The 17,902-nt window shown below is 39.5% G+C and overlaps 1 protein-coding gene across 5 annotated transcripts in view; it reads left to right on the top strand.

The window, feature by feature from the left end:
* The first annotated feature begins 1,187 nt into the window (after positions 1–1,187).
* Positions 1,188–17,902, top strand: part of FOXP2 (forkhead box P2) — a 532,789-nt gene continuing 516,074 nt past the window's right edge. For 3 of the 5 annotated variants that reach the window (XM_073809847.1, XM_073809849.1, XM_073809848.1), the window contains exon 1: positions 1,188–1,455. The gene's annotated coding sequence lies outside the window, so the exon portion shown is untranslated. The remainder of the gene's footprint in view (positions 1,456–17,902) is intronic. The other 2 variants (XM_073809850.1, XM_073809851.1) reach the window with 1 other exon arrangement.

A 17,902-nucleotide genomic window follows, 5' to 3' on the forward strand; every position in this document is an offset into this window, starting at 1 on the left:
AAGCTAGGCCTGCGCACTCCCCACGCCGGCGCCTCGGCTTTGAAGTGCGCACGGCAGTTCCGGCAGTTTCTTCCTTCCTTTCATTCCGGTTACTTTGCTCCCCTCAGCCACTGATAGGGCCCGTCTCGAAAGACGCAGACCCTAAGAGTCCTAGCTCGGCGGCCCCTTCCTTCCAAGCTCCGCCCCGGCCGGCCCGCAGCCCGGCCCCAAGCCCGTGACCAGGGCTGTGCGACCACGAGGAAGCCCGAGAACTCCCGGGCCCAAGTGAGACAGGAGCCACGACAACAATGAAAAGTGAGAAAGACACTCGGCCTCTCTCCACCCCAGGCCGCGGAGGCACACACCGTGAAAAGAAAGGCCAATCAGCGTTTTAACGCACGCTTGGGTCTCCCTTTCTGACTATCGAGTACTTTCACTCCTTGCCACCGAGGGCTTCGGATCCCTTCGAGGCTTCCTGTACTTCGCTTGGAATCCCCTGTTTCATTTGCCAGCAGCTCCGTCTGCTGAGAGGACGTACTTTGGGGACTGCCAAGGAGCAGCAGACACAACTCGGCTTTGCCAATACAGCATACGGTTTTGTTCTCTCCTCCCTCCCCAACCCCCTTCCTCGACTCGCTGTCTGGGCCGAGCGGGAGGAGGCGGAGCAGGAGGTGGGGAGAAGGGTGGGGGTGGGGGAGGAACCAGCGCAGAACAAACAAGTTCTCCGGCGAGTTGTTTACAGAGCAGGTGGACCTGACGTCAGCCAGGAGGCTCCCCTGCAAGTCGGAACAACAGTCTACTCCGCGCTTCCCCCTCCCTTAAAGAAGTTGGGGGAGCCGGGGGAGGAGATAGGTGGATGGGGGTGACAGGCATTCTAACCAGCTGGTTCCAAACCACTTTGGGGATCAACAACAACAGTCAACGTTAACAACGCAAAGTAAAACAAAAATAAACAAGTGGCCCAACAGTACTTCAGAATCCTCGGAGGCGTCCCTTCCCTCCGCCCGCCCCTCCGAGAAGAGGCGGCTCGGCGCGCAGCGTGTGTACAGTTTGCATTGCCAACAACACGCGCGCGCGGCCGGGTGCGCGCGCCCGCCAGAGCACACTCACACACATACACACATACACACACATACACACACACGCACACACACACAGAGATCCGGGTGGGGGGAGCGGCAGCGCGAGACAGCGCGAGCCTCCGAGAAAGCGCGAGACACGCCGGCGCGTGCAGCTCTGCGGCGGCCGCAGCGCCCCGGCTTGAGCCCAGCGCAGCCCGCCCTTGAGCGCCGGTCCGGGTTATTTATGCGGCGGCCGCGTCCGCCAGCTGCGGCTTCCTCCAGCCCCCACCCCGGGCGCGCCCCCACTCGCGGCAGCAGCTGCCAGGAATCGCGCGTGGGTGTGTTGTTTGGGAGCTTCTGCCTCGGCGCCGCGGGTGCCACCTCCCGGGACGCTGCCCAGGCGTCTTCGGTCGCGGTAAGTTTCTTTGCCCTCACTGTGGCGCGCTTCACCTCCGCCCCCCAGCCCGTCCCAGCCACCTCCACCCAGGGCCGGTCTGCGTGCGCCTTTACTCTGCTCCGCGCTCCTCCCAGGGCGGTGGCGGCGGCGGCGGCAAAGTTTCGCCCCAGTCGCTGCGCTCGGTGCGGCGCGGCGCGGCGGGGCGGGTGTGACATGTGTCAAATTTCGGCTCGGCATCCGGGTCGCGTTCCGGACCCAACATCACCGCTTGTGCTTTTTCATTTTGCTTTGTGATGTGGGGAAGGGGGAGTCGAGAGAGGGGAGGTTGCTGTTGCCTCACGGACGATTTTTAGTTTTGTATGTGCCAAGTGTTGCCTTGTCTGGCGACACCGCGGCTGGAGGAATATGTGTGTTGAGACGCCAGTTGTGTTCGTTTACTCTTTTATTTCTCTTGTTTGTTGTCTCTTCCTCTTCCTTCCTACCCCTCCTCCCGCCCCCCCCCCTCCCCGAGAGGAGAAACGAGAGTAAGAACATCTGGCGGTTGGACCAACTTTACTGATCCAACTGCTGACCTTTATTTATTCAATGGGGCAAGTGCACGCTTCTGGTCTCAAAGTTAGACACTTCAGCGTACAATTCACAAGTACTTCTCTGGAATGGGAGGCGGAGAGGGGACAGTCCTGCTTCTCCAGCGAAGAAACTCCTGGCCCCTAGTGACGCTTCAGGATGATCGTGCATCTCGACTGCTGCCCCCGATCGCGCTCTTTCCCCTGTCCACGGTTAGCAGGAGCCGCTTCACCCGGGGTCTGTCCTACTCTTATTTTTATTCAGCTTTGGAAAGGTCTCCCCACTCTGAGGGTGGGTTTGGGGGTGAAATCCCTCTTCCCGGTTCTTCAGGGAGGGCACGAGGGAGGGGCGCAGACACCTTTCGGAGAAAGGGAGTGTTCTCGGTTGGCTTTTACCTGTAAATCCGCGGAGGCCCCGGGCGAGCGGAGGGCGGGCGCGCAGGGTTGACTTTGACCCCGGGGGAGCGCGGGTCCCGACGTCCCGTAGCGCTCGCGGCGGCGCACGTGCGGCGGCGGCGCGGGCTGGACCCGCTAGGTGGCCGCGCCCGCCGTCCGCACGTCTCCCGCGCGCCTCTCCCCGCCCCTCGGGCCGCAAAGCGCCCGGACGCCCGGGCACCCGGACCTAGGGACTAGCGTCTGCGTGGACCCTCGCTTGCCCCGGGCGTTCGGGTCGGCCTAGAGCAGGGAGGGAAAGTTGCCCTCCTATCCTCAGACCCTGAGATATCTTAGGTAAGTCTCTCAGGGCACCTGGCGCGCGGGTGAAACTCATTAGGAGTAACGGGAGGGAAAGGCACGTGCGAGTCTCGGGCATTTGAGAGCGGAACCAGTGCGCGCTTTGCACGCGGACTAGGCAAGAGAGGCCCAACTGGACACCGCTCGGGGGGGGGCTCCTCAGACTCCGGAGTCCCCAAGGAACTAGACCCATCTGTGTATTTGTTTATTCAGCTTTGTAACCAACAGTTTTAAACCACTTAATGGACAGCTGCTGTCTGTAGTGCTCCTATCCCCCCCGCCCCGCCCATTTTCTCTCACCACATGTTGAAATCCAGTCAGTTTCTTGATCTTGAGGATTGTTCCTCGAGTCCTGTCTGCTCCCAGGTGGTCAGGCTTTCGCGACGTGTGAAAGACCTGTGGGAGTGTGTTAGGTGTGTACATTTGTAGTCGTCATGGATTCAGAAGTGCTGAAAGAGCTACCTTCCCCAACTTGTCCAGAGCCTGCTTAGAAGAATAATTAAGTAGTAGCAGGTAAGCCAAGGGGAGAAAGTGACGCCCTGGTGTCAAGTAGCTCAAGTGGACGATTTCCAACTGGAAGTATTTCGGGAGATTAACTTTTAGAAAACAAAAGTTTGCCTGGAAGGCACATCTTTGCACACTCTCCTAACTCAAATAGTTTGGTTAGGCTTCAGTGGAGCCAGGAGGGGTGTGTTTAATAGCACGTCTATGCTAGAGGTCAAAACTCAGAGATGAGCTTTCAGATATTTTCGTCTTCAATTTTGCATTGTGGTGTACCTCAGGAAATGTTTTATGTTGTCAAAAGGCCTGTTTATCTTTTCTGTCATTGTGAGTTATGGATAAGTATATTCTCAGTGTCCTGGAATTTTAAAGTGTAGTGTTTGTTTAATACTGCTAACCAATAATTTACAATTTCGATTTAGTTGTATATGTATTAATAAAGTGGGTATAAAGTTATATACACTATGGTCATTAGGGTCATCAAATTTCATTTCAGCTTTAGAGCTTTTAAAAGTTGTTTCTTTCCTTCCATCCATCCTTCCATTTTTATTACTAAACTACACGCACGTTCAGTAGTTGTTCAGTTCAGTTCTTCTCTAAGAAACCCACTATTTCATTGTTATCTAAAACTTAAGTGAAAGAAAGGTTTAACTGTGATAAAGTTACTGACTTTTAAAGAGGAGACTAGAAACCTGATGATACAGCCCTGTTGGTAAGTGACAGAAGACACTCAATTTTAAAAGATCATCTTAAATTTCACTTTTAAGTACAAGAATACAAAAAAAAATTAAGGGAATAATTTTTAACATTCAATTTAAATGTGAGTACAAGTTTTTTTTAATACATAGTTTATTAAATGTTACTATTACACTATGATGAATATTAAAATAGAGCAATCAAAGGGAAATGTATACAAATAACAGTTATGAGCTATTTTAAACTATCTTTCAAAATTCCTCAACTTATACATTAGGATTCAGATGATGGAAATTCTAGAACTGAATATTGTTTTCAAGTGAAAAGAGACCTATAATTACATTATGATAGGAATAGATTTATGAATAGTTATATCTGAGTAAACTGTCATTAGAGTTTTATTTCTTTGCATTGATGGTAGTACAGTGGTATTGCTTTAAAAATAAAATAAAATAAATCTTTGTGATATTCTAAAATCCTAAAATAGGGGAAATTGTTGTATGTGACACACCAAAAAATAGGAAAAAATGTGAACATTAAAATTACAGAAAAACTGTAATGAGAAATTATATTCCTTTTGTACAAGCAAAAACTCAGAAACACAAAACAATTCTCTTTGCATAACTATTAAAATTGTACTTTATGAAAAGTATATTTAAATATGTGAAAATACCTTCATGGCTTGATTGAGACTTTTAGAGCATATAATAATATGTTGAACATAGCCAAATTTACCAGACATTTTTATTTCAAGAGAAAATGTGAGGGTTACGGTACTTCATTACATAAAAGAGATATTGTTTGTGTTATATTTAAAGATTTATAGCTGCTCTGCCTCATCACCCTTGTCTGTTTCTGTGTGGACAGTCTCATGTTGTGTCAACTATTAGTTATAATACTGATAGAAAAGTGAATGTTGGAAGTGGTTATGTATTTTCTGTCTCTCTTAATTAAAATAGAAAGAAACCAAGGGGGTAATGGCAGGGTGGGATGAATTGGGAGATTGGGATTGACATGTATAAACTGTTGATACTATGTATGAAATAGATAACTAATGAGAACCTACTGTATAGCACAGGGAACTCTACTCATCACTCTGTGTTGACTTAAATGGGAAGGAAATCCAAAAAAGAGGGGATATGTGTATACGTATGGCTGATTCACTTTGCTATACAGCAGAAACTAACAGAATATTGTAAAGCAACTATACTCCAATAAAAATTAAAAAAAAAAGAGACCATTGACTTGTAAGAGAATATCACTAAGAAGTTCTCTTGGCATGAGTGTTGCTAAATAAAATTGCAAATCACAGTTGAATTCCAAAATAATATCAGTTGCATTACAGTCACTGAATACTAATTCATGGCACAGTTTTTTTTTTTGTTTGTTTGTTTTTCTCTTTAACTTTGTGACAGATGGTAGTGATCTTAGTGATAAATGAATGGATCTAAAATGTTCTAACCAGTGCCCAGATTCATACTGCCCTTTGATAAAAGAACGTTTATTTCTTAAATTAGGCCCCCTAATTAGTGTATTTTAAGATTTGCATAGATTTTGAAAGTGACCTTGTTTATGTAGTGCTTAATTCATAGAGTTCTAACAAACTTGGTCAAATCCAACCCAGAAAGATTGTTGTTTATCTTCTTAAGCCTTCTGAAAGGTGCTTGAAACTTTCCTTAAACATATTCCAGTGCTTATGATCCACAAATAACCTAATGCCTAATTTGAGTTTTATATGCCATAGTTTACATCTCTTCTTTTTTTTAGATGACATGAATATTTGCTTAGGTCCAACTACTTATCTCTTAATATACTTGGACTCCAGTCATATCACTTACAGAGTGTTATCTGTAAAGGTAACACTTTACAGGTAAAGGTAAAAATAATTTAAAGGTAAAAATAATTTAAGTTCTTTAGGTTTGTTTGTTTTTTTCATGAGGCTTAGGTCATTTTCAGTGCTTTCTTATGGAGTTGTTCCAAACTTTAGCTTCTTCATTTGTCCCATAACTATTTTGTTTTTTAACACCTTGACTAAGAATAGTTAGGAGGGTTGATTAAAAATAACATTACTTTGTTTTTAAGTCCAGCATTGGTTATATGAAAATTCACTACTATTGAATTTCATAAATACTAATAAGTAGAATAGCCTTTCCTTGTAGGTGTTCCTACCTACTAAAATAAATGGTACTTACTTCCACTTGCTTATTTCCTTCTGCCCTGTCATTACCTTTGATGTATTTTTGTATATACTCTTTTGCTCTGCACAGTGTTTTCATCTATCCCGTCTGCAATTTTCCAAACAAAATGAACAAAAAAAGAGAGTAACTTTGCTGAAATATAAAGAGATATTATAGCTAAGAGGTTAACATTAGAATATTGAGTTGCTGGAGAGAGGTCCTTAGAGAATATTTAGATTTGTTATGTTCCAACACTATTAATGTTAAAATGAAAAAGTAAACCTATGTGTGTGTGGTGACTTATTTTCAGTAATGGTATTCATTTAAACTATTTTTTCTCTAAATAGATGCTTCAGTGATTTGCTGTTTTCTCAAACGTGATATTGTTAAGTATTGACCTAATTATTTTTAGGAGCATAATCTCAATTTTATAATTGGAGTGACTAGGAATTTGTGTTTATCTATACAGAATTTTGCCCAGCAGCCAAATTAACAGAATATACCTGTGCTCTGAAGTGAGGTATACTTGTATCACCCCTATTTCATTTTAAAGCAACATTATATTTTAACAGTTTATAGCTTATAGTTCACACTGAATCCTAATACTTTTTCATTTTGTGATTGTGAACTTGGTTCACTTTCTCTAAATTGACTTGTATTCGTTCATTTGTTTAGCTTCCTTACCACGAACAATTTGAATTCTAAAATTCCCTCAATTTATATGATTTGTGTAAAATTTTATTAAAAATCCATTTTCTCCACAAATTATCTGTGGAGTGCAGGTTCAACCTTTTGAATTTCTTGATATTTGAGATATGTGTTCTTTAACTTTAATATACTCTGTTGATTGAATTCAGCTTCCCAGTTGTACACTTCTTTCTTTCTACAATCCACCAAGGGTCTCGAGAACATACCTTACCATTATATTGATAAATATGTCATATGGAGCTGACATCTTCATTCCTTTCTGCTGTGGCAAATTATTTTCATTAGCAGGAGCCAATAAAATTTAAATGTTGAAAAAGCACATTGCTGTGAAGCAGATGAGTCCCCAGGGGTTTAAAGGCTCTCAGCATTTTTAGTTTATTAAGGTTCCTCAATTTCCTTTGATTTCTGTCTTGGAAACCTTAAAATATACTTCGCGGAAGATAACGTTGATTTGAAATTTATTTAAGTTTTTAGTGTTTCTTTTTAAAGCTCTTTCTAACATAAGTCTAAAAGATTTGTACCATGAGAATATCATAAAATTAAAGGAAAAAACCAGGTTAAGGAAATTAACTTTAAATTCCTTAAAGAAAGGATGCTACTACAAAGAACCTAAAGTTTTCCTGGTATTCATTTATTTCTTTTCTTCTCCACTTTTATGATGGCATTTTCTGTGAAATATTTTTTTTTGCATTATTTTTGTTTTGGTACACATACAGAACCACAACCATCATTTTGCAACTTTTTCTCCGTTTAAGAAAAAAAAAGTTTCTTAAAGTGTATTTTAGGGGGTAAGAAAAAAATCTGTGGTAGGCGTATTTCAGAGAAAGCGTTTATAAAATGTCTTGCTGGCAGATAGTGTGGAGAAACTTATAGTACATTAATCCAAATATCTTAACATCTTAGCATATGTAGACTGTCATAAAATCATCTCATTTAAAAAAAAAAGATCCCCAACATCCTTAAAAGCTATTCCTCACCATTACTTCACCCAAATTTATGTTCCAGGATTTGGTTGAGCTATATCTGTGTGCCTGCAGCTAGCTCTTCACTTCCTTTTTGTCTTCGTTTTTTCCCCTTTCTCAGTCTGTCTTTAGTTGAGCTAAATGGTCCCCCCAAATCTTGTTTTATACATCTAGTTAGTACACCCCCAACCAGTCTGATCAGACAGACCATCAGCAACTCCCTGAATTGTGGCAGCAGCTGCTTATTTATCCCCTTTCTTCTCCCTCCAGGCACCACAGTTTATTCTCCATGTAGCAGAGTGATCTTTTGAAGATATATCTGTTTGATTATGTCACTCTTTTGTATAAACCTTCCAACAGCTTCTCTGTCTCTCAGAATAAAAGACAAAGACCTTACATAAGTCCATATTATTTGACACCTGCTACCTGACAGTATTTTCTATCATTTTCCTCTTATTCAGTCAACTCTAGACACTGACTTCCTTGACATTCCTCAAAATGGGATCAGCTGATTCCCACCTCAGAGTTTTCCTCTCTGTTCTCTCTGTCTGGAGTGCTCTACCCTCAGGTATCTTCACTAACTTCAGGTCTCTGCTCAAACGTATCCTTATAAAAGAAGCCTTCTCTGACCGCCCTATATAAAATAACAATCCTCATTGATCGTGCACTGTCACCTTTACTATACGTTATTTTCCCCCATAGCACTATCAGCTGACTTTAAAAAGATTGTTTATTTATCATCTGTTCCCTCAATGAGATTGTATATTCCATGGATCCAAAGATTTTCGTTTGGGCACTGTTCTAACCCAGTGCTTAGAACATGCCTTGTCCTTGGTAGGAGCTCTAAAACTACTCTTGATCTGAGAAACAATATGACATTTAACTGGAAAGTTGTGAGTGGATGTTCGTGCTTTTGTATGACAAACGCTCAATAGTTGAGTGCTTCAATATAATAATGCTTAGCACTGTTTAACTGACATTTAATCATATGCCTCATCATTATATCTTAATATGACTACCATAAGTCACGTGTATAGATGTTTCTAATGGCTACACTATGAGTACAATACGGGCATTCCAAGTAATTCTGGGGATCTTCTGTGAGGAAAGAGGGAGGAAAATGGGTTAAGTCAAGGTCTGTTGTGAAACCTTTAGATTTAGGTAGCTTTACTTTTTTTGCATTGGCACACACATCATAGTTTACAACGTGCCTTGCCTTTCATCCTTTCAGTATCTATCTTTAAACAGAGCAGGTTGTGGCTTTATGATTTGCCGGAAAGTCCATCTTTCCAAATTTAAAGTCCCACTCTTTAGTTTGCTCACATTGCTTTGGGACATCTTCAGCTAAGGCCTGAATAAGTGATACAACTCTCCATGTAACACCACCCACATACACAGATCATGTTCTCACAAACCTAATGTCCTACAGAGCCCTCTCTCACACACTGTGTCCATATTTAAAATCTGCATTAGCTTGCTCAGCAGTTTTGTTCTAAATACCTTGAGAAAGAGAAAGGAGTCTATAATCTCTTCTATTGGTAATGAAGGAGGTCTCTCTTTGCCTGCTTCATCTCATTTTTCTCTTTTTCTTCCCTCCTCCTGACTGAATTATGAGATCTTTCAGAATACTTCTGATCTCTTATTATATCACGAGTGAATGTGTGGTCCTTGGGAAGCTGAAGCAAGGCAAAGTGGGGCTTTATTACATAATTACCCCACTTTTCCCTTTTTAAAAAATTACTAACCTATGCCTTCTGCCTGTTTTATCCTGGTCCTTAGGTACCCAGTGCCCTCTGTGTTGCCATCTAGCTATTCCAAGTCCCAGTGTATTCGCCTTTCCTTGTTCCAAGTAGGAAATTTTGTATTAAAGACCTTGTCTGATAATAATAATGCATATTAGAATGTGAACGAAAATGACTCCTTCTGGAAAGCATAATTATTATCTCAGATAGTAAAACAGCCCGCTTGGTTTACTGTTCAGAGTTCCACATTAAGTGCCAGGAGACCTGCATTCTGGTCCTTGGTCTGACTTTAATTATTGTGCAATATTGGGTGAGTCATTTCCTCCAAAATTAAAAAGAGACTGGATTCGTTTTTAGGTTGCTTTCAACTGAAACCTTTTATGAAATACATGGAATCAAATTTGAAGCTGTGAACAGGTTCTCTCTTACTACCATGTAAACACACATGTAAGAGTGACTGGGAGAAAAAGATAATTCCTAAAATAAAAACAATTAAAACCAGCAAAAAATTACTGCAGATAACTTTGTTTACGAAGCTCAGGAGGCTCCGTTAAAATGTGAGAGTATTTTTCTTCAGTGGTCTTAGCCCGCGTGGGATTCTCACATCCCTCCCCTCCTTCTGAGTCAGGAATGGAGCCGCCCCTTATTTAACCAGGATGATGAAACAAGGAGAGGAGAAGTGAGTGCATGTGGAGTTGGTCATGTTAGGGTTGAGAAAAATAAATAACCGCCTGGCATCCTCATCCCTGAAGCGCATACCATTAACATCCCATAAATATTAATTTCTTCACAATTTTGCCTCGGTCCTGTGCTCAGTTATATATTTAGCTGGTGGTGGCACCAATCCAGAAATAAAATATGGAGTTGGATGAGCTGTTTGATAAACTTTGTCTTTCCAAAATTAGAGCTCTCCTTTTTAATGGACCTTACACACACACCTGAAACGTTGGGTCGCCTCATGGTCCAGTCTGTGCATTGTGCTACGTTAAAAGGAAACATAACTCCCAGCTGTAGGGGTGCTGCGTGTCTTGGCTGTAGTTTGGCTTAAAGGGTGTGACCCGAGGTTTTATACAGCGTACCGCATAGGAAGCTTGGTCCCACGTTTCTTGAGACATTTTTTTTTTTTCTTCTCCTGGGAAATGCTGAAAAGTCTTTAGAGCCTCGTCTAGGTTATTCCTTCACTGTTTTGCTGTCCCGTCCCCCAATCATGCAATGCGTGCAAGTTACACCAAGTGCACATACCCCGTGAAGTGTGCCGTCCCATGCATGGTGTTGTGTCTTTTCTCATTCTGACCATCAGCCTACTATGTAGACAAATCAGGAGTGTAGCTACAGATTACTTCTCAGAAGGCAGGGGATTATAAACTGTGGTCGTTTTTAGCAGTGATGTAAGCCTGCAGATGTTCACTTTTCAATACATTTTACCTTGTTGTATGTTACAGAGAATGTATACTCCTGTAACTAAAAATAAAATTCATTTGACAGTCTCACTTTGTGTTGTCCCAAATATAATAATTTTAAAGATGTATTTTCTTGATCTATTTATAATATTTCTCTACTTCCAGAAAAGTATGCTTTTAAGTTGCCCTCTTATCACTTCCAATTCTTTGCTCTTTTGTAATTTTCAGTAATTTCAAACTATCTCTAGTCCCACATGTCTATTGCTCAGACTATTCCACAAATAGAAGAAAGGCAATGCAGTTTGTCATTTCTAATAGTTATTTGATTTTACATATCTGTTCTCCTTGATATCTCTCTAATGGTGTCCTAGAAATATCTCGTTCCCACTTGGCTGAAACGATGCCAGATTCTGAAGTATGACCAAGTACATGCTTACTCATATAACTATATTACAGGAACATCGTTATTATAAGTTTTTTTTTATTTTGAGAGACAACTTGTTTTTCTGACTATATAAGATCAAATTTTAAGAGCAATTGTACAGTAATAGAGAATATATGGTAACAAGATATGAATACATAATTAATAAAATATTTAATGTTTATTTTCTTATTACTAGAATTACATTTTTATGAGAGGACATTTAAAAATAGAATGTGAATGATTAATTTTATTTTTACATGTTACCTATTTATAAGACAGTGAAAATATATTTATTTTAAAAAAGCTATTTGGCTATACATTTGATATTTCATTTTTAAATAAGATATTGGTCACTGTATTGTAGAAATGATCCTGATAAGTTTCTATCAAAATTGTTACCTTCACTGTGATTTATTAATGATACAAATGATATTTTAATTGCTCATCTTTACCAAGTTGTTTTAATACCTTTAATTTTTTCCATTTTTCAGTTGAACTGTGGTTGATGTACAATATTGTGTTTCAGGTGTATAGCAAAGTGATTCAGTTATATGTTCAGATTCTTTTCCATTATAGGTTATTACAAAATATTGGATATAGTTCCCTATGCTATACAGTAAATCCTTGCTGTTTATTTTATGTATAGTGGTATGTATCTGTTAATTCCATACTCCTAATTTATCCCTGCCTCCCCCTTTACCCTTTGGTAACCATAGTTTGTTCTCTATGTCTGTGAGTCTGTTTCTGTTTTGTACATGAGTTCATTTGCATTATTTTTTAGATTCCACATATAAGTGATGTCATTTGATACTTGTCTTTCTCTGCCTTACTTCACTTAGTATGATAATTTCTAGGTCCATCCATGTTGCTGCAAATGGCAATATTTCATTCTTTTTATGGCTGAGTAGTATTCCATTGTATGTGTGTGTGTGTGTTTAAAAACACCACATCTTCACTCATCTGTTGATGGACGCTTAGGTTGCTTCCATGTCTTGGCTGTTGTAAATAGCACTGCTATGAACATTGGGGTGCATGTATCTTTTTGAATTAGGGTTTTTGTCTTTTCTGGATACATGTCCAGGAATGGGATTGCTGGATCATATGGTAGTTCTATTTTTAGTATTTTAAGGAAACTCCCTGCAGTTTTCCAAAGTGACTGCACCAATTTACATTCCCACCGATAGTGAAGGAGGGTTCCCTTTTCTCCATATCTTATTTATTGTTTGTAGACTTTTATTTTTTTTAATATGGTCACCCCTTGCATGGCTTGCAGGATCTCGGTTCCCTGACCAGGGATTGAACCTGGGCCACACAGCAGTGAAAGCCTGGAATCCTAACCATTAGGCAAACAGGGAACTCCCTATTATTTGTAGACTTTTTGATGATGGCCATTCTGACCAGTGTGAGGTGATACCTCATTGTAGTTTTGATTTGCATTTCTCTAATAATTAGTGACCTTGAGCATGTTTTCATGTGCCTGTTGGCCATCTGTATGTCTTCTTTGAGAAATGTGTATTTAGGTTTTCTGCCCATTGTTTCATTGGGTTGTTTGGGGTTTTTTTGATATTGAATTGTATGAGCTGTTTGTATATTTTGGAAATTAAGCCCTTGTCGGTCACATCATTTGCAAATATTTTCTGCCAGTCCGTAGGTTGGCTTTTCATTTTGTTGATGGTTTCCTGTGCTGTGCAAAAGCTTGTAAGTTTGATTAGGTCCCATTTGTTTATTTTTGCTTTTATTTCTTTTGCCTTGGGAGACTGATCTAAGAAAATATTGCTATGATTTTATTGTGATTTATTAATAACACACACCATGTTTTAATTGCTCATCTTTACAGAGTTGTTTTAAGCTCTTTAATTTTTTTCCATTTTTAAAGATAATTTACATACAGAAAAATTTGCTTCTTTTTAACGTACAGTTCTATATATTTTGACAAACATATATAGTTGTGTAATCACTACCACAATTAAGATTAGGAACAGTTCCATCATGCTCCAAAATTTTTTCATACGGTTTTTAGTCAACCCCTCCTCTCATCCTGTAGTATCTAGTAACCACTGATCTATTTTCTATCCCTAGAGTTTTGTTTTTTTCAAGTCTGTTTTTTGGGGGAGGGGAACAGTTTTTTTAATTGAATGAATTTGATATGTAACACTGTTTACATTTAAGTTGTCCAGCATGTTATATATTGTAGATGATTGGTATTGTAGCCATATCTATCACATCACAAAATTATAGTGCAGTATTGTTGTCTATATTCATTATACTGTGTATTAGATCTCTGTGGCTTATTTACTACTGCTTCCAAGTTTGTACCCTTAAACAACATCAGTCTTAAACCCCATCCCCCTCTCTTGGTAACCACCATTTCGGTCTCTGTTTTTTACACGTTTGACTTTATTAGATTCCATATTTATATGTGGTGTCATACAGTACATGTCTTCCTCTCTCTGACTTGTCTCAGCATAATGTGCTCAGGGTCCATCCATGTTGTTGCAAATGGCAGGATATACTCCTTTCTCAAGGTTGAATAATATTACATTGTGTATGTATATATATGTATATTATATATATATGTATGTATTACATTCAACTCTGGCTTATATTTATACGTCATGCAGTATGTAGCCTTCTGAGGCAGGCTTCTTTCACCTGGCTTAATGCATGAGATTCACCAATATTGTTGTGTATAACATTTTTGCCTTTGCAAGAATGTAGTTGCTTGCTCCTGTCATAAGTTCTGAGGAGTTTAGAATTCTCCTCTCACTTTTTTATTCAAATATATGTTAATTTAGTATATCCTTAAATTTTATTTTGGCTTATAAATTGGCTTGGCTTATGGACTAGAGACTTTACTAGTTAATCATTTCTGAGAGTTAATTTTGTGGTCTTCTCCATAGCTGTCTACCCTCATTTCTGTTTCCACCCCTAATCTTTCTCTTGCTCTCATACTTCATTCCTTCGTTTCCACAGGTGTTTGCTCTTCTTGTCTTTTCACTCCTTGTCATCTGTTTGACTGGTTGAAAGATGTGAGACCCATTCAGGTACCTAGTTTTTAAAGAAGAAAGCAGCTTATTATGAGTTTCTTAATAATACTCATTTATTCATTCACTTATTCATCAATTACTGCTCATCCACCAATCTGTGTATGTGGCAAAAGAAGTAAGAAGGATCCAAGAATCCTAGAATTGAAACAAACCTTTGAGATCATGAAATTAATTTTTTATTCTCCCTTCCAAAGCAGACGGGAGATGGGGCCAGGGTCTGTTACCCAGGTGCTACTGTGAGATGGCCTATGGGCTGCAGTGTATGGAAAAAGGAAATAATCAGAGAGGTCAATCAAAAAGCCAGGTGGGCAGCTAAGAACAAATCATCGGTTTGAAGAGGCCAGCTAGGCTGAAATGGAACAGAAACCAGGGAGGCAAGACAGGAGTGAAAATACACAAGAGGCCTGGACAAACTCCCTGTGGGTTGCCTTTTTTTACAGATAAGAAGTGAGCAGTTTAAAGACATCTGTACGTGAAAGAGGCAATCCCCATTTTCATAGTCCTGGCTAGTGGCTTTCAGAAACTTCCATGAATGAAGAACTTATCTTAATACCCAATATTTGAAAACTTTAATTGATAGAAAGTTCTTCTTTACACTGAATTGAAATCAATTAGCCATTTTTCTAACTCCACCCTTTGGCTTTACACAGACTGTTTCACACAGATAATTTTGCAGATGTCTGAAAAATTTTCATCCTCAATAAACCTTTCCTTTCTCAGGATAAAGTAGTCAAATTTCTTCAGTTATACTTTATATATACTATATGGATTTATTTCACCCTTCACAGCTCTGATCACTCTCCTCTGGGTATGCTTCTCTTTGCTGGAGTTTCCCTTTAAAGTATATCCAGAGCTAAATATCATATCATGAATGTAGCCTAACCAACACAGAACACAATGAAAATTTATCTCCATTCTTCTCTAACATAATGGCAAATTTGTTTTTTTTTCAGTCGTGTTACATTGTTATTAGAATTGTAATTCATTTCATGTAGGTTGCAATTAATATACAACTTGAATACTTTATTTGTATGTCTGTTAAATTTGTTTCTTTATAGTTTAGTGTATTCAGCATGTCAAGATTTTTTAAATATCCTGATTCTATTATCTGTGTTAGCAATTGTGTCATCCATAATTTTGATTAATACATTTTTATAGCGCTACTTAATTAATTATGAAAATATTGAGCAGAACAGGGTTAAGAATAGAGCCTTTTCTGAACTTCGTGAGTTTGGACTTTTTGACTTGTCATTACTCCTTCGGATGGGATTATTTACCTACCTATATACATTTGAAATGAATCATAACTATCATTATAATAATAGCTAACATTTGTTGAGCAGTTAGCTTAAGTAGGTACTTTTCTAAGCAATTTGTGTATGAATTAATTTATTCTTCATACTACCTTTATGAGGACTTACTGTTATTTCCCCATTTTACCAATGGCAAAGCTGAGTCACAGGTTGTCAAGCACTGTGAAGTATCTGAGATTTCACCCTACTTGTATGCTGACAGATTAGCCAGCCACTGTTTTGTGGATGATTATAGAAGACAGAAGACTTCCAGGTCAGAGACAAAGGACTGTATTGCTCCTGGTACAGCAGCAGCATGAGCCTCATGTGTTTTTTGGTTCCTTGTACCCCAGGCCCACAGGGGCTCCACAGGGTGGCTCAAGTCCACGCTGCACACAATGTATCACACCTAAGGAACTCCAAGTTTAGGAACCCTGATCTTTTATAATGGGCTATAAGCAAACCTTCCCTTTGTTCCAGAGGGAGATACTATCGGTCTTCAAATGCTATTTGCTATACAAACATCCATGAAAAGACAGTCTAGAACAAAGGCTTCCAGTGCCTCTGCTCACAAAACGTGCAGAAACTTGACAGATCTGTGACATTTGCCTCTTAATCCCAGATAATAAGAAACTTCCCCAAAGTTACACAGATAGTGAGTGGACTTACCCCAGTTGGCCACGAGAGACTTACTCCATACTTTTCTTGGTCCAGGCATTATACAGCCAATGCATTTCTCGCATCCACTCATCTAATAACATGTCAGAGAAGGAAACGAGGTTTAGCATGGCTTATTTTTAACAAATCCATGGCAGGTTTTAAAAAAAAATTTAAGTGCTCACAAACCATCTGTTTAGTAACCTGTTCTAGAATGTTGGGGAATAGTGTCAAGATCACTGATCTTCATTTCCTAGAATCATTTTACCTTCAAAAAATAAAATAACATTTGTCCCTCTTATGTATTACATCTGCTCTTCTGTTGTTTGTAACTCTGTCAAGGTTGTCAACTGTAGTTCTGTGATAACATATACAAGCCACTTTTTAAAAATATCTTGAAATTGTAGTCTATTGGTCCTGTATACGTAAACTTATTTAAAGTGACTCAGAGTCCTCTTACTAATTCCTGAGCTTTGATTTTCTTGTTAATCATATTTGATTTTCCATTTTAGTTTCATCACTTCTTTCTGGTGCAGAAGGTAAAAACCACCCAAGAATCAAGAAGTTTGGCATATCTCAGTTATCTGATAACATACCATTGTCCCCAAACAGTAGGCTTATACCTTTAATATTTTCCCCATATCTAAATAATATCTTGAAATGTTCCTAGCTTTTTTTTGGGGGGGGGGGCAGGATTTTCTTCAGCCCATTTCAAGCATTTATTGAAGCTTTGAGTCATGTTTCTGTACTATTTCTTGCCATGTAATATCACTTCTGAGGTTGAATAATCCCTGTGTAATGCTGTGTTTTTTTAAGATATTTTCTAATTTCTTTTTTTTTGTTAGTGTTTTCTGAGACTGGAAGCTTGTAATTTCACTTTCAAGATTTCATAATTTCTATTGATATGATATTTATCCCAAACCATTTTTTATTTTAGAGTTTCATGTCAAGCCATGTATATAAGCAGGGCTTGGTAATTTTTTTCTGTAAAGGGCTAGATAGTAAATACAGTTGCGGGCCATTGGTCCCTTTACAAATATTTGACTCGTCCATTGTAGTGTAAAAGAAGCTATGGACAACACCTAAATGCATGAATGTGGCTGTGTGCCAGTACTTTTATTTATGGACACTAAAGTTTGAATTTCATATAATTTTTATGTTTCACAAGATATTCTTCTTTTGATTCAGCCACTTAAAACTGTAAAAACTGTTCTTACCTCACAGACCATCCAAAATCAGGTGGTGAGCTAGTTTTAGCCCATGGACTATATTTTGCCCAGTGCACGCACGCATGCGCGCGCACGCGCGCGCGCGCACACACACACACACACACAGAGTTATTCATATAAATATAGACATATCTTTTTAAAATTTCTGTTTCTAAAATCCATGCCACATTTTGTTCACTGGCTTGGAATTATGAGCTTAAAATTGACATGGACTTCTAAGAATTCTGTGACAAAATTTTTCATCTTGGTTCTTCCCTTTTCACTGCTGTTAAGTAGTAGTTCTCCTTATTGCTTCTTTTTCTTTTCTTTTTTTTTTTTTTTCCTTATTGCTT

This window comes from Tursiops truncatus, chromosome 9, assembly GCF_011762595.2.
Source record: "Tursiops truncatus isolate mTurTru1 chromosome 9, mTurTru1.mat.Y, whole genome shotgun sequence".
NCBI classification, from domain to species: Eukaryota; Metazoa; Chordata; class Mammalia; order Artiodactyla; family Delphinidae; genus Tursiops; species Tursiops truncatus.